At 37.3% G+C, this 19,966-nt stretch overlaps 1 protein-coding gene across 33 annotated transcripts in view; it reads right to left on the bottom strand.

The window, feature by feature from the left end:
- Nucleotides 1–19,966, bottom strand: part of TRPS1 (transcriptional repressor GATA binding 1) — a 246,894-nt gene that overhangs the window by 65,268 nt on the left and 161,660 nt on the right. The window lies entirely within an intron of this gene.

The raw sequence follows: 19,966 nt of genomic DNA, 5'->3' as shown, positions 1-19,966 counted from the left end.
TAGAAAGATTATGAAAACAGCTTCAGTTGACCATCAACATAGTTCCTACAGGAAAGGAAATAAGAATACATCTTCAATAGCCAGGGATCCATAGCCTGTGGGCATTTCAGATAAAAGAACCCCACCTTAACTGCAACTGAAATGATGGAAAGCCATGGTAAAACCCAGAAAGATTAATATAATTATTTCCATGTGATCAATACTACTTGTTATATAACTTATCTTCTGCACTAAGCAGCTGCAGTTTGGCATTTTCACATGAATATAATTTACTGTCTTAAATTTTAAATGCATATACAGTGTTCTTGCATAAAGCTGGTATTGCCCTCTCTGTGGGCAGAGGAAGTCCCTGAGGGCTTACACAAACCAATGCAGATCCTAACACAGAATAAACAGTTAAATATTTGCTAATGAATAGAGTTCACTATCAAAACAGACATGTGATCATGACTTATAAGAGAGAGGAGGTAGGTGGGAAATGTAAATATTGGTGATTAGAATGTCCAAGACATCATGTTCAGTACTTACGCCTTTTTATTTAATTCTAAGTATCCCATGATGAGGAGATGACTACCTCCATTTTACAGATGAGATTTAAGCTCAGAGAGGTTAAGAAACTTTCCTAAGTTCACACAGCTGGTGAGTAGCAGAGTCAACATTCAAATTTTGGTCTGTCTGGTTCTCAAACCTCTGTAGATACACACTGCAGGTATTATGTGAAAAGGCACTACTTACCTCTTTTCTCAAAATGTAAGCCAGTGACAGGTACAAATACACACCAGGTTACAAATTTATACAGCCTACCATAGCAAAGGCATAACACTATAATTGGTTTATAGTAGCCTCTAAAAGAAGTGATGGTTTGAAAGGCATATAAGGGACAAGAACTGGATTTCCTCCAGACAAGTAACAGTGGAGAACAAAGGAGTCTATTTCCCAGCTTTAAATATTCTTTCATGGAAAAGTGTGTGTTCGACTCATAGTTGCTTTGTAAATTACGTTTTTCCCCCTTTAATCACTGTAATAATATAATTCTGGAGAAAAATATACCAATTTTATTCTTGTTACAGAATGGAATGAAGTCATCATAAGTCAAATCTGTTCTATAATGAAAGCATCTTTTTTCATTTAAATAAACCAACACTAATGTATCTTAAAACAAGGCAGCCTACTTCCCAACTAGAAAATCTAAGCATTTCTTTGTTTTTTTGTTTTGTTTTGTTTTGGCTGCATCCACAGCACCCAGCAGTTCCAGGCTAGGGATTGAACCCATGCCACAGAAGCAGTGACAATGCTGGATCCTTAACCACTGCGTTACCAGAGAACTCCAACCATGTTTTTTTTTTTCCAGCTTATGCCTAAAATAGGGTTCTGGCAAAGAAAACGGTTAAACAACACCTACTTTCATTCTATATTCATTTTAAGTATCGAATATTCAATATTTGAAGATTCAGTAAAAAATGTCACTAGTTCACATAGATTTGCAACTTTTAGTCTTGTAACACTAAACTGGGAGAAGCAAGTCAATACAATGTTTCACAGAAGAAGAAATCTCCATAGTATTAAGACTTTAAAGACATCACAAATATTGCCCACAGAAACAAAGAGGGACTAGAAGAAGGGGTTTCCTAAATCCTTATTCTGTTTCACTTCAGTTCTTTAGAGTGCTGCTTCCCTGTCTGAAGTTTGTTATTTGCTTTGTAGCATATTATGAAAGTATTCATCTTGAGAATCCTTCAGCTATTGAGCTTCAATGAAAATAGCATCACGGATATACAACTTCTCCTGGAAATAAAACTTTCTACACTATCTTCTTCAACATTTGGTATATGGGGGAAGACGCTATATGAGCTTCCCAATTATACCACACTGATAGAGGCTTTAAAAACTCCTAGAGTAGTGGGAGTTCCCTGGTGGTCTAGTGGTTAGGCCGTGGTGCTTTTACTGCTGTGACCTGGGTTCAACCTCTGGTCTGGAAATTGAGTCCCCACAGAAGGATTTCAACCCCAGTGAATCACTGAAACCGACTCCACATTAAGCCGCTGCATGCCACTGCAAAACAAAACAAACAAACAAAAAACCCAACACAAACTTCTAGAGTAGTGCTTGATGCATTCTAACAGAACTTTCAGAAACACCAGTTGAATGAAGAATATACCACCAATATGTATATATCTGAATCATTCTGCTGTACAGCAGAAACTAACACAACATTGTACACCAACTATATACTTCAATAAAAATTTTTTAAAAAAGAATATACCACTAGTCTTGAAGAACCAGTTGTTTTGAGGCATCGCCTCTAGAACCACATTCCATTTGAAATCTGTAACTTGTCAGAATGAACAGAATCCTAAAATAAGCCTCCAAGACTCTAGCTCTGGTTTATATACATCTGTTCCAGTCGTTCAATAATGCTGATCTTGGTACTGCTGTGAAGGGATTTTGTAGATTAAGAAAGGTCCCAAATCAGTTGACCTGGTGATGGGGAGATTAGCCAAGTGGGCCTGACCTATCATGTGAGTTCTATAAAAATGAAGAGTTTTCTCTGGCTGGGCTCAGAAGAAGTCAGAGAGACTTAGCCCATCTTGCCTAGAAGAAAGTTAACATCTATGGGGGCTAAGGGCAAGGAATTGTCAAGAGGAGCTGAGAGTGGTCCCTGGCCAATGGCTAGAAGGAAAATGGAACCTCAGTCCTACAGCTGCAAAGAAATGAATTTTGCCAACAGCCAGTGAACTCAGGAGAGGTCTCTGAGCCTAGGTGAAAACAACAGCCTTCGCTGACTCCTCAGTTTGAACCCAGTGAGACCCTAAGCAGAGTATCCAGTTTCCTGACATGAAGAAACAGTGAGGGAATAAATCTGTAGTACCTTAAACTGCTAAATTTGTAATCTGTTACACAGTAATAGGAAAGTAATACATTTCCTTAGTTTTTTAAATGTAACCCATGTTTCCTGCATCACATTATATACAGAAATGTATTTACTACATATTGTCTGCTAATATAATCAATATTGTATATAGCCGCACTGGGGGTAGGGTAGAGGTGGGGGAGGGTAAAGAACTTGGCCCTAATCCCCGCCAGCATTTAACATGGAGTTGAGGGAACAAGGCACAGACATAGGAAATAGGTCAATGATAACCTAGGTTATAGTACGAGTCATCAGAAGGTTTTGAGGTAAGGCATGATGTGATTTGGGAAGATTATCGTGGCAGAAACTGCAGGGCATACAGGAGAGAAGAAAAAGACCAGGAAGACCAGGTGACAGACCACAGGCAATACATCAAAAGAGAAGCAAAGAAGCCAACGATGAGCAGTGGGAATGAAAGAGAAGGAATTCCCTGTGACACATTTGAAGGAAGACTGGATAAAACAGTCCTCTTCATCACACTGGTAGATGTTTCATCCACCTGAGAGGGGAGTGGAATCTTTGCAATCGATTCATTCAAACAAGTGTTCATGGGGTACCCCCTATGCGCTAGGCACATCACAGGTACCAGAGATACAGCAGGGAGCAAGGCAAATGCCATGCCTTTAAGGAGTTACTCTTCTGAGTGAAAACAAAGTGAAAAAGTAGACAAATCATGTAATTCCAGAAAGCAGTGAGTCTGGATTACTTGTCTCAAAGCCTCGCAGAGTTGAGTAAGTAAGAAAAATGATTGATGAGGGAACTGGGAGAAGGAAAAGGAAAACAAAAGTGGAGAATTAAACACCATCTGAATTTTTGTGCAAGAAAGACTGAAGAAAAAGTAATCCCAATGAAAGAAACAGAGAGCCTACAAACAAACCTGAAACAAATCTCTCTAGGTTTTGTTTCCTCATTGATAAAATGGGCATAAAAAGAGTACTTGCCTCATAGGGTTCTTAGGAATGAATACGCTAATATATGTGCAGTGCTAGGATGGAGCACAGAAGATGGTAATCAGCATGGAAGAATAAGTTACTGCTTTCATTATTTGCTTTTTAAAAAATGCTCACTAATGACTACTAACCATGCCACTTTTTCCATCCCTTGGTAAGGGTACATATTAAAGCAAATACATGATTTCTCTCATGCGCTAAACAAATGTAGCAGATTGAAAGGTGTTATAGTTAAATCTAAAGTCAAGAAAGACTGGTTATTTTTCAAAGTTCATATTGAATTGTGTTTTCTGATATTGATTAAGCTCAGAAACAGTGGTTCTCAACTGGAACAGGGATGAAAAGTCAACTGATGGAGCAGATGAAGGTTTTCACATTTATCAAAAAAGGGCGTGGACTGAAGTTTCCTGATGGCCAAAGAGTTAAAAGATTTGGTGTTGTAACTGCTGTGGCTCAGGTTAGATCCTGCCCCACCTCCCTAAAAAGGGGGGGAATGGACTAAAAAGACTGGGAAATAGCACCCAACCACACATGAATTGACTGTTGCTAAAAAAATGAGTCTGAAAAATATTTAGGATAAGTCCAATAAAGAAGAAACCCACTTGTATAAAGTGAAGTTTGCAAATGCACATCTCTGTTTCAGTATTAATGGAAATGTGTGCTATTGTTATCAGTTTCTACAACTTTTGAGTTACTCATACACTGAGAAGACCTGGTTCACCATCACAAATTTGTTCAAAAAATGAGAAGTGGTAAAAAGGACAGACACAGTAAAGGAAACTATTCCTAATGCCTCATTTCAGTTCCTGGTAATACTAGTAACAAAGGATACCCTTTCGCCCTTTCAGGCCACTCTCAGGTATGGCTTACTATGTTCCCAGCAGTAATCCCACATAAACCTCATCATCTATGCCCAAGTGATGAGATCAATTCATGCCATTTTTTTTTCTCATAAAATATAACAAAAGTTGTAATAGCTGCCATGGTTCAATATTTAAACGAAGAAGTAAAAATGGAAACAAATGAAATAACTATGTATATGATAATACAAATAGAAACGTGGGCAGAGAATCTTAAAGGCATATCTAAAAATCAAAATGCAGCTAGTAGCTAGTCTCTCTCCCACTTCTAGTGCTAGGAACAAGGCACAGAGCTAAAGCAATTTACCTGATCAGGGCCATTCATACAGAGGATGACAAAGCCTATTTTCCTTGACTTAAATTGTTATTTTTCTTTTTTGTTGCTATTGTGTAAGTACTGGGGGAAGGTTGTGGTGATCCAGCAACTATGTGTAGTTTTTGAAAGAGTAAGACAACCAACCAGTAACTAGCCATTTTTTTAAAGGAGCCCCTCTTGCATCTTTGAGAGACTAACTTTCTTACTCATTCAAGATGGCTTTGGAGAATTCATATTCAAAGGCAGAAAAAGCAGGATATTTAATGAGAAAGTAGAGACTGGGTAATTCAGAAATAAAATAATCAGCTCAAGTCATTGAGGTTTATTACAACTGAGGTTAGGGTGTGTAGGTTTCAATTCTTAAAAAATGTTCTTATAGGTGTTCCCTTGCAGCACAGCAGGTTTAGGATCTGGCATTGTCACTTTGGCAGCTTGCTCTCTGGCCTAGGAGCGTCCACATGCCTCGGGCACAGCCAAAAAAAAAAAAAAAAAATGTTCTTATGAAAACAACTACAGGAGTTTCTGCTGTGGAGCTGTGGGTTAAGAATCGCACTGCAGCAGCTCAGGTCACTGCAGAGATGTGGGTTCGATGTCTAGCCTGGTGCAATGGGTTAAGGATCTGGTGTTGGTGCTGCTGTGGCCACAGGTCAGAGCTACAGCTCAGATTCAAGCCCTGGCCTGGGAACGTCCATGTGCTGGGGGTGCGGCCATTAAAAAATAATAATAATAACTTACTCTTTTTGGTGGGTCACGAATACTTTTACTTAAAAAAAAAAAAATTAGTGACAAAATTCCTGTCCTCCAAAGTACAATTCTGATGAGTTTCACACTCTTACCTTGTCATAATGACATTGTCTACTGAAAAACAATTCAAATGACTTAGTTTGGCCTTTGTATCCCACATATCCTGCTTCCATTCTTGTCTAAACTTGGATACATACCTAGTCTCAAGTGAATGATACAGTACACACATTTTCATAGAGAAACACATGAGCTCTATGGGATGCTATTAAAATATTAGCATTTGTCATCACAGCAGGTGGGAACATAATTTATTTCATTTCTGTGCAGCCACACTGCCCAGTGACTCCCATCATACGAAACTAAAACCCTGGTTGAATCCTAGTCTTAAAAAGAAACAAGTTTTTAAGGAAAAAACAAATTAAGGCCTTTCCCAATTTCAATTTTTAGAAAAGATGCATAATTCTTCCTGGAGCATTCGATCTTTTCCAATTAAAAAGTTTAAAGCATTCCATTGTCTGACAGAATTCGGTTCAACAATAACATATTTCTTGATTTACTAACAAACAGATTTTTAAACATTAATTAAAGTGTACATTTTGTTTTCATTTACTTGTATCTAAAGATCATGAATTATGATGCTCTGAGGACATATTCTAATTTCAAAGTAAAGTGTGGTTTTAAGCAGGAAGAAAAAAAATGGGCTTATGACATTTTGAAGAGGTCAGTAAATGTGATCAGAAATTTGTCAGAATCCCTATTAGTACGAATTTAGCTTTTTAAAGGAGCTTCCTTAAAGTTACAACTTTCTGAAACAGATTCAATGATTTCTAAAAACACTCCAAGAATAAGTGTATAATATTTTACCATTCTTTTCCATCTCTAGTAATGTAAGTTTCTTAGATTAATTTCTCATAAGAAATTAATGTTTCTTGATCCATCGTAAACTTAATTTTTTACAATAAGCCATTTCCTATGTTACACATAAAGATGTACTGTGTTGTTTTGTGTCCCTCCATCCTTTCTTTGCTAGGGAAAGGTTACTGATCCTTCAATTTCCCATTTTTTACCTAAATGTAAGTATAGAAGAAAAAAAGAATGAAATAATGTCTTTGGAATTTGGCTGATAGTTATCTCTATACCTCATTCCCTTTTGTTTTACACTTGTATTTTTACATAGATGTCAGAGCAAGGCACATACAGGAGTTCTGTCAAACACACTTTACCTTACTAAAACAAGGGCATTTTATTGGGGCAACACCAAGTTTTACAGGGAATTCTGAAATATCTCAGTTCTCATAAAATCCAGAAATTATGGTAGGCAAGTGGTAAGCCTGTACAATAACTCTTTGCATCACAATTGTTCCTTAAGGGGAGGATAATTTAAAATATCTTTCTTATAAGAGGATAAAGCGGTATAGCTAATTATGCCATTACAGTTCAAAATCTTTCAGTTATAATCCGTACCCTAAAACCCATATAAAACCCACTGCATACACGTATGTGCAGGTAATGCATGTCTATGCATGCAAAAATTACACTTTTCCTAATTGAGCCAGTGAGTAATAGTCTAATGATTTGGAATTCCAGTGTTTAGATTCATATGTCCACTAGAAGAGGCTGAATATTATGGACAATAATCAGTATATTTCAGTCTTGTATCCTGTATCCTTCCTGAGTCAAAGGTCTACCTCTGTGCTCTAATTCCTTATGTCTGACATTACTGTTGCCAATAGGCACAGGTTGATCCACCCACATAATTCCATTGTCTCTGACCACAAGCTTAATCTTATGGAATTTGAAACTATGATTATCTTCTAATGAATCTTTCTTTTAAGTTAATATCAAGGGCTAGAAAAAAAATTTCCAGAATTTGAAGGTTTGGTTTATTACTTTGTAAAGTGGAAAACATTTGCTTTTCCATTCAAACTGAATAGAGGATAGATTACAGCTCTTCAAATACAAACCTAGCGAAATCGATTGTACTTGATAATCTAATTCCACCATTATTTAAACACAGCATAAACAAATAACAGCACAGTACTGGAACACAGTTTCTCGATTTCAGTATTTCACTAAAATTCTTCAATCTTTTGTGTAGGATGTCAGTTTATGGTGAACAGCTCTCTTCTCTTCTTCCGAAGTGCTAACTGGGAGATAATACTAATGAGACATCTGAACTTCTACTGTTTAATAATTAGACTTTGCCAAAGTTTTTCCAATTCCTTTTGGTGCAGCTTTGTTACTCATTATCCTCTTTGATGAGACCTTTGAGTTTTTCTTTTTCATAATGTCACAGGTAGCTGAACTTAGCAGATTTTATCTCCAAATAAAGGAGTTTATCTGCATGCAATTCTAAGATATTCCACTGGAAGGAGAGTATATACCGTCCAGTAACATGTTACATTGTTACTTGTTTCATCTTGAAGCCCTTTTGGTTTGCTTTTGTTCTTTAGCTGTGACTTGGATGTGACAGTCTCTTCCCTCCCAGTGCCAAAAGAAACGATCATGGAAAGCTTGATGATGTTGCCTTCCCAGCTGATGAGAACCCAGCACCAACAAGGCCATTAGAATCATTGTATAATGATCAATATCCAGAGGACACATTAATCCAACCTATTATAGGTTTGGCAACTGAGAATAAAGCCACAGACACAAAGCAGTTTTTAGAATAAGTGAAAGTGGTGGAAAGCTACTATCTTTGGAATATATTTATTTTCTGTGATTTTTTTTTTTCTTTAATACATAAAATACCCCAAGGAGGCCTGATGATTATGAAGGGTTAAGGGTCTTTTTAATTTCAAACAAGTTCTCACTTGGCTTCTTCTTTTTTTTTTTTTTTTTGTCTTTGTTGTTGTTGTTGCTATTTCTTGGGCCGCTCCCGCGGCATATGGAGGTTCCCAAGCTAGGGGTTGAATCGGAGCTGTAGCCACTGGCCTACGCCAGAGCCACAGCAATGCGGGACCTGAGCCGCGTCTGCAACCTACACCACAGCTCACGGCAACACCGGATCGTCAACCCACTGAGCAAGGGCAGGGACCGAACCCGCAACCTCATGGTTCCTAGTCGGATTCGTTAACCACTGCGCCACGACGGGAACTCCCTCACTTGGCTTCTAATACGTATATTTAAAATTTTGAAAAAAAAATGTACTGAGAAACAAAAAATTGGGGGAAAGAAGACTGGCTTAGGAAATATTTCAGAGACTATGGATCTTAAAAAAATACTGCCCTTAGGTAGAAAAGAAGGGGCAAGGGTGCTCTTAGTAAGGAACTTTGCTAAGCAAAGACACAGAGGTAAGAATGCTCAGGAAATATATTTGGGGGGGGTTAACTAGGGCAATAACTAGATATATTTTTTACAAATGGTTGGAGAGGCAGATAAATTAGCAGTAATAGCCCAAATTTCACTGCTAGAATATCTAAACATTTTGTGAGAAATAGGAGCTCCTGAAATTTTTTGAAAATAACAATTATATTTCTGAATGTCAAGCACCTTGCATCACTAAATTTATTTATTTATTTTTATTTTTTTGTCTTTTGTCTTTGTAGGGCCATACCAGTGGCATATGGAGGTTCTGAGGCTAGGAGTTGAACTGGAGTTGTAGCTGCCGGCCTACACCATAGCCATGGCAACGTGGGATCCTTAACCCACTGAGCAAAGCCAGGGATCAGACCTGCATCCTCATGGATCCTAGTCGGGTTCGTTAACCACCAAGCCACAACAGGAACTCCTAAATTTGTCATATTTAATGCAATCCATGACACTCTATGGAGGTGCTCTCGTCACTCTTATAGATGAGGAAACTGAGATTTAGACAAGATAATTTAATAAGTCCAAAGTCATGTGATGAGTAAGTAGATTTGAACTTACATTTCTCTGAAAAGTAAGTGAACAAAATAGTACTGGGTAATGGGTAGAAAAATGGAACAATGGTGGTTTTGATGGATAGGAGGGGTAAGATATAAAAAAAGAAAGCTTGGTTAAGACCACAAGCTCTCTTTGAAGTACAGAACATTATTCTTGGCCTCTCGCCTGCCCTGAAATATCTGTAGACTGGACTACTAGCAGAAGTCTGGGACTGATAACATTTTGTCACTTTCTCTTTGAACTCCACAGGTTTTCCTGGGCATCACCACAATAAGCCACCGGTCTTTAACTTCCACAAATTCTTTCCAGTTTCAAAAATTAAATTCTATTTCATGTCACATCATGATCTACAGCTCACCTTTAAAGCTGAGTGGCAGCTTTGACGTCCACGATTCTCTAAAGACATGTTAAAAAGATACACCTTATATATATAATACTATCATTATTTTTTCCTGTTAGAAAGCATACTGGTACAGATCTTCTAATAACCTGAACATTTGAAATTTTACTTCATTTTTCTATATTTATTAAATGAAATATAATTTTCAAAGACATGCTGTAAGTGGTTATGCATGACAGAGGTAATTAAAGATTTAAAGAGATGGAGGTATTAGTTGCCATAGCGTGCCATAGCATAGAATTATTTTAGTGGAAAACACTGACTTATAAAGGAAACCCCAGATATTTTCATAGCCAAAATGTATTTCACATTATCTTCCACAAGATTCTGTCACAGATCTGAAAAAAATATATTCGATCATTTCATTAACAAAGCTTGAACTCACGCTGGGGCATCTCATTCTCAAGCACTAGATTTAACAATGGGACTGTGAACTCCAGTGTCCATGGCAACAGTAGCTAATTCTTCTTTCCAATCATGGTGGCAATTCTCTCCCATGGCTTGAATCAGTTACAAAACAAAATACTCTCAAAGACCTTTCTGAGCCAATAGCCTTGCAGCTAATCTGCTAATAGGAAATAATCTGCAGCTAATACACACATTCCAGGGCAGCAGTGTGTTTTCTTAATACTTTGTTTCGCGGGCCTCTTTCCAAAGAAAGCACGGTAAAGAATAGAAAACAGACATTCATTAAAAATAGTATTATACTACCTGGCCACTACTAATGCCTTAAACTTGCTGAAACTTGCATCTCAAGAGTTTTTTAAATAGCAAGTTGAGAGGAGGCAAAGTAGCAACAAAGAGAATGAGGGCAAACTGTTTATGCCAAGAGGGTGAGGGCTGTGTTAAGAAAAGGCATATTTATACCAACTGAGTTTTAGCAAAGTTTTACATGTAACATTTTTTTGTCCCCAGTCACTACTCTTTGTAGAATCTGTCATTACACACATTCCAGAAACAAATATCTCAACTGACTTGTAAAGCTTTTTTTTTTTTTTTTTTTTTTTTGGCTCCCTTTGTGGAATAATGGAAAAGGTTTAGCATTGAAATTAGTGTTTCACCTCCAGGGTCAAAGTTTAACTTCTTGAAGAAGTCTAACGACCAAAATCATTCTAATTACAGAGAAGAAACAGTCTTCCCCAAAGCCTGATAAAGTTAATGGATCAGCTCCTGAGGCTCAATATTGCTTTGTGTTCTGAGGAAGATGGGTATGTTTTTGCTTGAACGAAAAGCCATGAATAATCATAAAGAAAGACGAAATACCTCTTCCACCCACTCAGAGTAAAACTTCCTCCTGTTTGGGGTTGGGCTAGCTTGACATAGCAGTGTATCGGATTCCGTGTTCTGGACCCTGAATGCTACCTGGCTCAAAGAGAATGTGAGGACTTAAGCTTTTATTCGGCAATTCCTCACGTTAGGAAGTATGGGTGGGTTCCATTAGTCGCTCCAGCCATGCTCCCCTTTCACATTTTACAAAAAGGCAGCAAAATGAAATAAACAGAAGTAGAGGAGGAATGAAATCTTTAAAGTTAAAGGAATCACAACACCAAAGGGTATCTCTTCATCCTCCTTCAATCCGTTTTATAATTCTGGTTGCTATGACAACATAATGCAACTCTGTATTACCATGACAATCTGACACAACTTTCAAAAAACAGTAAGTACTGTTTTATCCTGTTGTTCAATTGCTCCCAAGGAAACATGCTGTTATTTACTTCTGTGATGAAACCTGTACTATAGTCTAATAGATGTTATGTCAGAAAAATAAAAGCTAAATTATGGTGGAAACTAGAGGAGAAAAAATAAGACAGGTTTAAATTAACCGGGTATTGAACAGGACTGTACTGAAATTTTTTTAATTGAAAAAAATTGAAAGAATTTGAAATTGAAATATTTTACATTTGAAGAATGGAAGTTACTTCTTTACACCAGAAGATGACCGCTTATGCAAAACAGTATTGGTTTTTACCTTCCCAGCTCCTAAACATATTTTGCCACCACCTGTGCAACACAAAATAAAAATCTACAAAAGGGCTATGAGGAAACCAGTGGACCAGGTTACAACTGAATAATGGATTATACCAGTTTAATCATATGTTCAAACAAAACTATAAAGCGTCCAAATTTTAAGCGGAATTGAGCATGGTATTTCTTAGATTTTTAGCTATCTTCAACAAGGGACTATTTGAGGTCCCACAGTTCCTTTCCTGGATGATTATTTGCAACTGTCCCTTTACAGTAAAGTCAATGATCTGATGTCTTAAAGTCTTCTTTCCACCATCACCTCCTCAACTCCTCCCACTGTTTTTCATGGCTCATATAATAAACTAATAGCTATATCTATAGAACAACTATAATATGTCGAATCCTGTGTCTGAAAATCTTTACAATAATTATGCAAAAATAGGTGCTCTTTCTACTAGGTAGAAAATGAAATTGCCACTTAGAAAGTCTAAGGAACACTCAACAAGAGTCAGGTACTAATTAGCAGAACACAATTTGAACCCACCTCTTTAATCACCAAAGCCCAAGCTCTTTCTGACCAAATGGGACACCTTTGGAAATAAAGCACATTTTCTAGTTCTTGTATTATATGGTAAGTAATGAAGTCTTTAAATTTAATAAGCAATTTTTAAATATAAAAAATACACAGGCTACATCCGGATATAATTTCTTTCCTTTGCAAATGGCGAACTATTTTACTACAATGATATTGACGTTAATAATCAAAGACAGAAAAGTAAATCATTCTAGGCAAAAAGAAGATAAAGCCTTTAAATGTGATCAATGTCCTATAACAAGTTTGTCTGCTTAAAAAGTACACAAATACTTGGTTTTTCCATTCTGTAGTACAATGGCTATCATTTTGTATTAAATAACCAGGGGAGAAAAAATTCTAGGGAATTAAACTGCTGTCAGCAATTTTGCTGGTCATTTCAAGGCTGATAAAAAGCATAAGGTATGGTGAATTTCTCTGTTTTGTGAAGAAAGGATAATGCCAACTTCATAACCACAAAAAAAGCAACAACCTATTGAACTATAAATCTTCAAAGTCACTGGTAATGCATACAGTGACATCTAAATAAAGATGCTATAACCATAGTTCCCTACATTTGTATCTCAGTTTTAGATCAAGCTTTTTAATATATATTTTATGTGGGTATAAAAATGTACTTTTACACTTATACACACCTCCCACCCCCAATTTTGCTGCTTAAAGTTCTGATGCTAAATCATCAAATCTCAGTCTCAAAAATGCCATTTATCTCAAATTTTTATTTTCATGTGTCCAAAGCAAGGGGGGGGGGCAACTGATGATAATAACCTGAAAGTAAAAAATCCAGGCATCAAATATTATCTTTACTTTGCTCATGGAATATTTATTTCTCTATGCGAACCTAGTACTAACCTAATTCAGTTCTTATTTGTGCCATAGAAAATTCCCTTTCCCTTTCTCCCTCACAGACCCTATTTTCCGCTTAGATCAAGTCTAGAGATGATGGGCTACAGTATTCTCAAGTTCTAATTCTTCTAAAAAACAGAGGAAATTACACAGAAGCAAGACAGAAAAAGTGATCAATGCGGAAGGGTTAAGGCTAATTCTACCGGTTCTGTTTTGGGAATAACCATGTGGCCTGAGCAATAATTCTCCAATTTCATGTTGCTCAGTTTTAAAGAAGGACAAACCATCTGCTTGTTCAATTTGTGACTTATATACGACACAAAAAAAATCAGAGGTTAAAATTATGTAACATGCATTAGCCTTTGTAAAAGGCATCTATTGTAAGCTTAGGTTTTGACGGCATATACTCACAAGGTGCATTCTTGTGATATGAAAATATTACTTGAATACAAATTAAATATTTATCAAGTGTTTATAGATGTCATAGGCACCAAAAAAGAAGACACTCTCAAAGTTGTCAAGGACCATGAGCCTGGAGGAGCTTAATCAATATCTGATCTTATTCCATATACAAAACCCTACAGGAAACATGGGATGTTTACAGGACCGACACTTTTGACAAGGAGTTTAGAACCTAGGAAACAGAAGAACTGTAAAATTTTATTTACAATAAATATGAGTTTGCCAAGTGCATTAAAAGAGATACAAATGTTCCTAGTGTACAGATAAAAGAGGAGGAATGACTTCACCAAGAAGAGCATTTACTATTGTTTTGTCTTTTCCAGTTAATTTTATAATCTTAATTTGAGCAGGAACAAAAGCATTCAAAGAAAAGACCTTATCTTATTGGTGATGTCTCAGCACATAAAAAGCTCCATAAAATTGAGGATTTTTAAAATTCACTGTATCCTTAGTGTCTTTGTAGAACAATGTCAGATAGTAACACATGGGTTTGTTACGGATCTAACAGGAAAATTAAGAATTCATGACCCTGGGCATGGTTGCACCACCTGAGTCTGTGCTATCCTAAGATATCTGAAACCAGGTTTAAGAACTGCAGTCAAAGCTTGGAAGATTATTATGAAAATTAACAAGTGAATGTGCTTTACCTGGTGTTTCTTTGCTCTTTTGAAAGCTAAGTCTTACTGTTCGAGAAGACCATTGATCCCAAGACGGAACGTGATACTGGTTCCCTAGCCCTATTCTTGGTAGGAATAATCTTGAAGTTCAAAATAAAGAATGAGAATAAATTCTCCTCTCCAAAACTAAGACGAATGTCCAAAAGAGAATAAAAATGTCTCAGTCAAGAGAGATGGAAGGAAACATGAAGATCATGCCATTATTAATAATAAAACTGTGTCCTTAATCAGATTCTCTTTTTACAAGTTTTGAAGTGCTTGCTCAGCAGATTAGAGGCATCGAAAGGGGACGGCATGAATGAGGGGTAGGGAAGTTCATCGACCATCACTAGCAAGGCAGAAATATTTGTCATTTATTAAATAAAAAGACAAACGAACACAAAAAACATATAAGACAGATGCAACTTGGGAAGGGTAATGGGCGCTGTCTGCTACCTTATAAGACCAAGAATCAATCATATCACAAAAGAAACTACAGTTGATTGACTGACCTCAACCAGGTAGTTTACCAAATACTTTAGGACTCCTTCCACTCCAAAGGTTTGTTTTTATTTGTTTGTTTTGTTCTGTTTTGTTTTTGTTTTTCAGTTTTAAGCTTGGAGGATGATTTCAGAATTTGGAGAGTTAACTTACCTAGGACTTGATAAACCAGAAAAACATGATATACTGTGGTAGAAGCCATGGATATATATTTTAATCCTGTAGTGTGGAGTTTAATGTATTTGAAACAAAAGGTTCATATTACACAAAGTAAAGAAAATCAAACCTTGCCTGAAAACACAAAAGGAACTTCATACCATGTATTTCTTTGAGGAAATGACAAGCTTGATGGAATCCGGACTCATCAAATACACTTCTTGTCATTAAAAGAAAATACATATAACCCCAGATAGAAATGTGCTAGGCCTGGTTATTTACTGGAACAGGTTGTAATAAAGCAACCTGTTTCTATCACACTTAGTTACCACATGGCAAGTGTGAAAGACTTCAGAATAAATTCCATAAACTAGAAATGTTTACTCATCATTTTAGCTTACTCATTATGGTATTAAGCCTTTCAATAAATGAAGTACTGGGAGTTCCCACTTTGGCTCAGTGGAAACAACCCAACTAGTATCCTTTAGGATGCGAGTTCAATCCCTGGATTCCCTCAATAGGTTAAGGATCGGGCATTGCAGTGAGCTGTGGTGTAGGTTGCAGATGCAGCTCAGATCTGGCATTGCTGTGGTTGTGGTGTAGGCCGGAAGCTGTAGCTCCAATTTGACCTCTAGCCTGGGAACTTCCATATGCCACAGGTGCAGCCCTAAAAAGGAAAAAAAAAGAAAGTACCTTTATATCCAAAAAAGACAGAAGTTCTCAGAAATCACACATTTTTGATATTTAATAATACTCATCCCTCAAGCAGAACTTGTGATATTCTTCTTCTTATTTTTTATTTAATAGGAGAATAAATTGAGGATTGGATGAAGAGCTACCTTGACACAGGGATTATGTTGCTTCAGAGAAAACAGACTTCTTGGTATTTCCTAAATTTTGAAATTATGGTGAATTTATAAATAACACAGGGCAATTGACTCGGATTTACTGCAATTTATCTACCAATAGAACTCTTCTTTATAATGTGTTTGAAGATCATTGAGCAAAAATTCTTGGAAAGTGTACATGCTATGTGAGTGATATGTATGTATTTCTAATGAGTCAATATGCTTTGCTTATTTGGAAAACAAAACAATTCCTGTATTTTTTCATAATGATACACAAAAATAAGACTGACCAGGGCCAGTAGCTTTCTTGTGTTTTAATATCAGTTACTTTTTACTTCCTTTTTCTTTCTTGTGTATATTCTGCCTCCAAGAGGACACTCATTTTAGCTACCCAAGGCAAAATGCTCCAGTTTTTAAAAATCTAAGATTTTCAAATTTAGATCTTTTATAGATCAGGCTTTAATTCTTCTTCTTCTTTTTTTTTTTTTTTTTTTTTTTTTGTCTTTTGTCCTTTTTAGGGCCGCACCCGTGGCATATGGAGGTTCCCAGGCTAGGGGTCTAATTGGAGCTGTAGCCGCCAGCCTACACCACAGCCACAGCAACGCGGGATCCGACCTACATCATGGCTCATAGCAACTCCAGATCTTTAACCCACTGAGCAAGGCCAGGATTGAACCCTCAACCTCATGGTTCCTAGTCGGATTCGTTTTCGCTGCACCACGATGGGAACTCCTTTTTTTGACTGCGCCCACAGCATATGAAAGTTTCTGAGCCAGGGATCAAATCTATGCCACAGAAGTAACCCAAGCCACTGCAGGGACAATGCTGGATCCTTAACCCATGTGACACAAAGGAATTCCAATCAGGCTCTACTTTTAAACAACAAAAAAGTTAAAAGCAACATGAACGTAGGAAGAATCCTCAATCAAAACTATAAGTTAGGAGTGTCTCCTGAAACACAGTTTCCTTTAGCAGTGCAGTCGGTCTGTCTGAAGCGTTTCCATACATTTCCTGAGGGCAGGGGAAATGCTGCTTCAGTGTTCTTATAGGTTAAAATTTTTTTCATGAACACAGAATATGAGAAATTATTGAATTTGTTTTCTGTGTCTAATCAACATAACTGATTGGACTGTATAAAGACAGTTTCATACAACTGAACGGAATATAGGAAAATGGGATGTCAGGTGAAGTTACTTATGACACTGGATTATGACCTGAAGGACTTTAGGAAAATGCTGGATTTCTTTCTTAAGTTGCATAAACAGGTTCAGTGCCATCCTTTTGTCATTACAAAATAGTCAAGGCAGGATTCTGCCTAATCAGATTTGTTATCCACCTCCACTATTGCAAAAGCTACAAACTAAACGCTTGGCATGCTATTATTAATATGTTCTCACTGAATTCTGCAAGAATCTTCATGTTGAACATTGGTACCTTCAAATAATTCCTGCAGATACAGAAAGAGTACTTTTTAAAGACAGACTTGTCAGCAGATCATTCAACGTGTGGAAAAACATAGAAGAGGTCGTCAGTATTAAGTTGAATGGAAACACATGATGGACTTGGTTTGAATGTCAATACAGTCCAGCCGTGGCCTGAGTTCTTGCCAGTGACAGTGTACCCCAAATGTCAAGCATCTATCTAAACCCACCATCCTCCCAGCGTGTGTACAGATCTAGTTACGGGGTGGATCCTCCACTTTCTCATGGAGTTGGGGGTACAGAAGCCTTATGCCCAGGAACTCTGAATTCTTAACACCTCCCCTGGCTGCAGCAATACCCACCAGTCTCTGTAGTTGCCACCACTGTCATGGGACTGCTCTTCAGAATCAGTACTGAAACGCCAGACCACATTTTCCTCAGAGTCCCTTCCTTCTCACTTTGTGCTTCCTGAGTTTGCTCATATATTAGTTTATTCATTCACTAAATGCATAAGTGAGTGCCTACTCGTGTTCCAGGCACGGTTTTGGGCAGTTGGAGATGTTAAAAGGAAGAAAGATGATTCTGGCTTTAAGGTATACACCATCTAGTGGGGAGGTAGACATGGGAGTAAAAATGATGCTCGGGGATAACTGCTGTAACCGAGGTACCCATACACTCCAATGGGAGCTCTGAACCCTGAGAAATCTAATTTATGCCTACGGTTTCAACTAACACTTCAACACTCCAAATTTCCAAATTTGTGTAGTCAAAAGTATCTCTTGGAGTCACATCCTCACCTGCTTCCAGTTTAAAAGAATGGACCCAAACATGTGAAATTCAAAGACAAACAAACAATATCATTATCACCAATATGATCCCCAACATCTACACATGAACACCCCCATCCCACCCCAATGTCCTAGTTTTCTATTTTTGTAAAAATGGAACAACTTTTCACACTGTCAGTCAGGGACAAAATAGGAAGTCATTTTCCCCTTTTCTCACAGGATGTATTTAATCTTTACCAAAGCTAGGTAACTTAACATCTTAAATTTCAGTGATTCACTATCAAGTAAAGGTTTTCAAATCTATCTCTCTAGCCTTATAGAGCAAACACACACTTAACTATATGGGAAATAAATTCTCCTATGTGGATTACAAGTGAGCTAAGAAGGGAATCATCTAGAAGAATAAAGTCACCCCCTTAGGACATATCACAGATTTGAGTCCACTTTTTCTTGATAGAGCAAACTTACAGTCACAAGATCAGGGTGAGATCAGTTAAGTCACGACACTCTCCTCTGAAACATGGGTTTAGATTTTGAAAGCACAGTGATCAGAACTGGAGAAAGTCCACAGAGGACAGAATCCAGCAGCTTAAAGGAGATGAGAACACCCTGGAGGCCTGGGCAATAATCAGCCTTAACTTCAACAACTAGAATTATGAAAGGTTTATTACCTTCAATCATCAACTCCCTCCCCCTGATCTCTTTGATGCAGAATCCTGGAAAAATGCAAGGGATACAAAAAGAGAAGCCACAATACAGAAAGGTAGTCATTTCTACAAGGCTTGAGGTGTCAAAGCACCTGAAAGCTCTTCGATATCCCAGCTTATGTGCTATCCAGGCACACACTTGAATCCAGAGCTGAAATAAAATATCTGGAAACAAGACACTGTATTTGGCCCACACTAGGTGCTTAACAAACTGTGGTGTATGACTTGTCTGAATGCTAAATAGAGATGGCTGGGTCAGCTTCTTGAAGTTGCCTCAGCTCTAGAAAAATTAAAATTTCCATGTGGACAAAAATAACCTTGAAAGAGGCAAAACATATTCATCTATTATCAAAGAGGCATACCCTCAAATAATATATATTTTGTTGTCATCATCGTCATTGATTTTGGAGTTATTTGCGGGCTGAACGACAAGAACCAACATTCCTTTCTTAACATGGTAATGTAATTTGTACCACCAACTCATTACCGCAGTGAAAACCATGTCTTCCCTTATTTGGTATTATCATGATGGTGGATGAAAATTATGCACCCTTATTGTCATAGACAACAACTTTCATATTTTTTCCAAGAGCCTGTGTACAATTATACATTTGCTGACAGTCCAGTGTTTCCTATCTCAGGCAGGATAACTTCCTTGCATAACTTTTTATCACCCCTCAAACCCTTCTCACTGCCACCTGGTCACCAAATCCTGTGTGTCAACTCCACTACAATGTCCTACTTCAGAAAGTTGTCAGGTCTTACCTAGACTATAAAATATATATATACACAAATATACATATGTGTGTGTATATCTCTATCTATCTATCTACCTATCTAATCTGTTTTTAGCCTCTCTTGTGGGAAGAAGAGTTGGAAGGCCCAAGACACCCCAAGACAAAAGGGATGAGAGCCAGGATAATGGGTTGAGAAATTCTGGATATTTGAGGACTATTTTTATAAACAACCATTGTCC

The sequence above is a fragment of the Sus scrofa genome, chromosome 4 (genome assembly GCF_054392235.1).
Source record: "Sus scrofa isolate SSC_HxYL_T2T_F1_AM1 chromosome 4, Sscrofa_HxYL_maternal_Yorkshire_Landrace_v2.0, whole genome shotgun sequence".
Classification (NCBI taxonomy): domain Eukaryota; kingdom Metazoa; phylum Chordata; class Mammalia; order Artiodactyla; family Suidae; genus Sus; species Sus scrofa.
The sequence above is the reverse complement of the archived record's forward strand: the minus strand, read 5'-3'. Positions and strand labels throughout refer to the sequence as shown.